General features: G+C 55.6%; 1 pseudogene; it reads right to left on the bottom strand.

The window, feature by feature from the left end:
• Positions 1-3,321, bottom strand: part of LOC105545350 — a 6,338-nt pseudogene extending 3,017 nt beyond the window's left edge.
• Between the last annotated feature and the right edge of the window lie 1,196 nt (positions 3,322-4,517).

Genomic DNA, 4,517 nt, shown 5'->3' on the forward strand with positions numbered 1-4,517 from the left:
GACCTGCACGTCTCCCTCCCCTCAGGCCCCATCTCCCTGCGCTGCCACACTGGGGGTCCTGTTTCAACAAGAGTTTTGCTGGGAACAGAGGCACTAAGTACATCCGGGCCGTGGCAAGGGCTGTGCAAGTGTTTGAGTCTCTGCTTGGATTTCTTCTGGGGATAGACCTAGGAACGGAATGGCGGCTTCACAGGGTAATTTCATGTTTACCTGTTTCTGGAAGGCGCACACTGAGCTGGCCAGAGCAGGCTTGTGTTTTCCTCTGTGCTCCTTCCTGCCTTCCAGGATGCAGATGAGAGGGCAGGTGCCCCAGCAGCCCTCGTCAACCACAAGGCATGGGCTCCTCACCTTAGGTTCAGGGAGCACAGAGACTGAGGGCCGTGGACTCCTGGTGAGACGGTGGCGCCTCCATCGCAGGCCCGCAGACTCTGTATCCAGCCCTTCCAGAAAGGTACAGAAATGAAAAGCCTGCCTTATGGAAGACAGGAAGACAGGGTTATTCAGAATTTCTGGTTCTGTATGGTCTCCTTAGAAACATTAGTAGACTTTTTAAAATGAAAATGACCCATGCTCATGGTGAAGAGATGAGCCACGGCCTCCAGGGCAGCAGAGCCGAGAGCCACACGCTTTGCGTTTGTTTCTCGTTCCCCTATTTTCCCACATAGGCACCCACGCTTTCCCTGACAGCATCATCATCACGCAGCTCGGGCGGCTGACCCACGTCCTCCTCACCACGTGCAATGGTTTGAGTCGAGGGTTCTCACGGCCTCGAGCCACGTGGAGGCTGTGCCTTGTGTTTCCTGTGAGAAATCTTCAACCAGCGCCACTCTCAGCCTCCACTCTCCAGCGCTTCTGTGGCTGGACCTGCATTCGGGGCTGTGGCTGCAAACACAGGAATAATTTACGGCTCTTGGGGCACTTTGCTGGGCTGCTTCCAGAAAAGTCGACCCCTCCCTGCAAACCAGCACTGCCCAGCACTCTCGTCCCGCCAGGCTGACTGTGAGGCTGCTGTGGCGTTGCCACTTTGCTGGGAAAGGGCCCCTTATCTTTTGTTTCCCTTGCATTTCTTTCAATTCTACCATTGACCGTTTTTCACACATGCGGTCATCATTGTATTTCGCCCCTGTTTTGTGAGGTTTGGTGTATTCTTAATTTTCACGTTTCCTGGGTTTTGCGGAGAGCATATTCTGTCATTGTATTTCACAGGCGTTTTCCCCCGCTTGGATTTGTTTGGCCATTAGCTTGTTTTCTGCTATTTTACAATAGTTTGTTTTTCTTCATTACAAAAGGATTCTGCTGAGGGTCCCCCAGGCTCACCATGCTTCGGGGTGTGAGGCAGCAGGGGCAGGCAGGTGTCCTTCCTTCTCTGAAGTGTGGGTTGGGGCAGGACAGCAGACCCTGGGGTCCCTGCTGAGGAGGGAAAGGATGGGATTAGGGCTGTTCTCTTCCTGGCCTCAGGAGCTCCCCCAGCTCCTTCTCGTGGCTGGAGCAGAAACCTCCTGATTGTCACGGAGAGTGAGTTTGCCCGTGGAGCCTTTCCCGTCCGGCTCATAGAACAGGCTGTGAGGTCCCTGCACTGAGCAGCACGTGCCGGGCCAGGTCCCCACGACTTTTGGGAAAACCCAGGCCTGTGTTACAGGAAGCAAAGGTCTTTAGATGAAGGTTTTAAGAATCAAAATTAACCCGCACAATGGTGAGGTCAGTTGGAGCCTGGATTCCGTGGGGTAAGACTGCCACAGCCAGGTAGGAATCCCGCTCCTTCCTTTTCCCTGTCCCCACCTGCCGGCCATGCCCTAGAGCAGGGGCACACTCGGACCCCAGCCCAGCGCCCACCCCCCTGCCTGCAGGCCTGCGAGGTCCCACAACCCCTTGGCATGCAGGGACGGCCCAGGGCCAGGTGTGGGCGAGGCTCAGGATTTCCTGGCACAGATGACTTCATGTTATGGCCTGGCAGCCTTGGGTGGTATCAGCAGATGCAGGAAACCACGGGCCCAGCACCCTGCCTGTCCCGGCTGTGGGTGCCAATGATGAGTGAGTTCTGTGGCTGGTCACACAGGCGGCCCGGTGGGTGCAGGCCATCTCGGGGGACGACCTTGCCCTGCCTGGTCCCCGGGGAGGGGAGGGTCTCTGTACTGGCCACACTGTTTGCTGCGTGCTTTTTGTTTGCCAAGGGCTGCAATGTTTGTCATCTGCCGCCGTGTTTGCTGCCGGGTGAAGAATCGCTGGCCCTGTGTTGTCACCTGGGCCCACAATGACAAGGTCCCCACCCCTGCTGTGGGACTCAGGGGCAAAGTACCCTGCTGTTCACGCTGCAAGCGACAAGGGCCCTGGTCTCTGAACCAGGAGCCTCTGAGCCCTGCCCCACAGGGGGTGAGCCCTGACTGGGAGCAACGTTCTATGGGGGGAGACAGCAGCTTCCTCACTTCCATGTACAGCCAGATGCCATGGGCTGTGGGGAGTGCGTCAGGGCTGTGGGGAGTGCGTCAGGGCTGTGGGGAGTGGGACAGGGCTGTGGGGAGTGGGTCAGGGCTGTGGGGAGTGGGACAGGGCTGTGGGGAGTGGGACAGGGCTGTGGGGAGTGGGACAGGACTGTGGGGAGTGTGTTTATCGGTATCCATGAGACATTCACAGGCTGACATTCAGTTTCTAAGCCGGGTAGGGTCTCCTGCCTGACACATGTCTTGGTGGTCATCCAAGCCCCCGAAGGCACTGTCCTCATCGTCCCTCTGCGCCCATGGCGACCCGCACCGCTCACCCCGTCCATCTTAACGCCCTCTCTCCTCTCAGCTGCTGCCCCTACCCTCCCAGCTGTGCAGACTTTGAAGCTTCTCCTCATCCATCAGCTCTGAGGCTCGTAGAGGCCTTCTCTCTTCTCCTTCTCCCCCTCTTCCTCTTCCTCCCCTCTCCTCCTCCCCCTCCTCTCCCTTTTCCTCCTCTCCTTCCACTCTCTCCCGATCTCCCTCTCTCCCACTCTTTACACAACATCTGTGTACCAGAAATTTTAAATATGACCCTGCAGTCCCTAACTGTGCCTAAATGGCACAGTCTCATCATGGGCTGTGTCCTGCACACCTCCTGGCCGTGTCACGGGCGTCTGATCTTGGCACACGTCTGATGCAACTTCTGCTTCGACCCATCGCCTTTCCCCTTCTGATCGCTGCCCCATTGTGAGAAGCCAGGGGTCACATCAGAGACTTGCTTTTCCTCAGCAGCACCTCCTGCCCGTGACGGGCCCTGTTCCTTTCCCCTCGGAGACGTACCTCGGATCCATCCCGGCCTCTCAGTCAGGGCCGACTTCCCCACCCCAGTGTTTGCTACCATGATTGTGACCTGTTCTAAGCTGTGTTTCTGCAGCTTGGCCGGTCGCCTGCGTTCTTTCCTCCCCAAGACCTGTCTCTTATACACATCTAGATGTGTATAAGAGACAGGATTACAGTGTGAGCCCCTGTGCCCAGCCCTATTCAAACTTTTCTCAAGGCATTTGTCAGCAGCAAGCCCAGACCCCAGCAGCACACACCTCACCAGCGGGACACCCCACTCAGGCAGGCTGCAACTCACTCTCTTTCTTTCTCTCTTTCTCTCTCTCTCTCTTTCTTTCTTTCTTTCTTTCTTTCTTTCTTTCTCTTTCTTTCTCTTTCTTCCTTCCTTCTTTCCTTTTCTTCTTTCTTTCTTTCTTTCTTTCTTTCTTTCTTTCTCTCTCTCTCTCTCTCTCTCTTTCTTTTTGGAGTCTCACTCTGTCGCCCAGGCTGGAGCGCAGTGGTGCTATCTCATCTCACTGCAACCTCCTCCTCCCAGGTTCAAGTGATTCTCCTGCCTCAGCCTCCCAAGTAGCTGGGATTACAGGCACCCGCCACCACAGCCAGATAATTTTCTATTTTTGGTAGAGATAGTGTTTCACCATGTTGGCCAGGCAGGTCTTGAACTCTTGACCTCAGGTGATCCACCCACTTCGGCCTCTCAAAGTGCTGAGATTCCAGGCATAAGCCACCACGCCCGGCCAGGCTGCAATGTCCCCACGTGGCTTGTGTTATTCTGTGGTCCTCCTGCCGTGGCTAGAACCAGAATGAATGATGGGGGTGACGCGGACCCCGTTAGTTCTCATTTGAGTGACGGTGGTTTACGGGGGTGACGGGGACCCTGTTAGTTCTCATTTGAGTGACGGTGGTTTGCATTTCGTATGTTAACGTCATGTTCACCACTGGCTGCTGAGAAACACGATTCCTCACGTTTGAGCAGTTTCCTCCCATCTCTGGCTTTGGGTTTTGCCATGAGTGGCTTTTGGGTTTTATCAAGCGCATCTTGGGCACCTGTAGAGAAGGTTTGCTATTTTGTTTGGTCTTCTGGCAGCGGATCATCTTTCCTGCTAGCACCCTTGTTTCTTTGGGGGGAAAACACTTCATGTGTTTAGTTTTTGTAGCATATGTACTTTCCTTCTACCACTAACGGCGAAGAAGCACGGTCCCCCGGCCCCCAGCAGCGGAAGGCAGGTGAGCACAGCAGCCCCCGGCCCCCAGCAG

The sequence above is a fragment of the Mandrillus leucophaeus genome, unplaced genomic scaffold (genome assembly GCF_000951045.1).
Source record: "Mandrillus leucophaeus isolate KB7577 unplaced genomic scaffold, Mleu.le_1.0 Scaffold325, whole genome shotgun sequence".
In the NCBI taxonomy this organism is placed as follows: Eukaryota; Metazoa; Chordata; class Mammalia; order Primates; family Cercopithecidae; genus Mandrillus; species Mandrillus leucophaeus.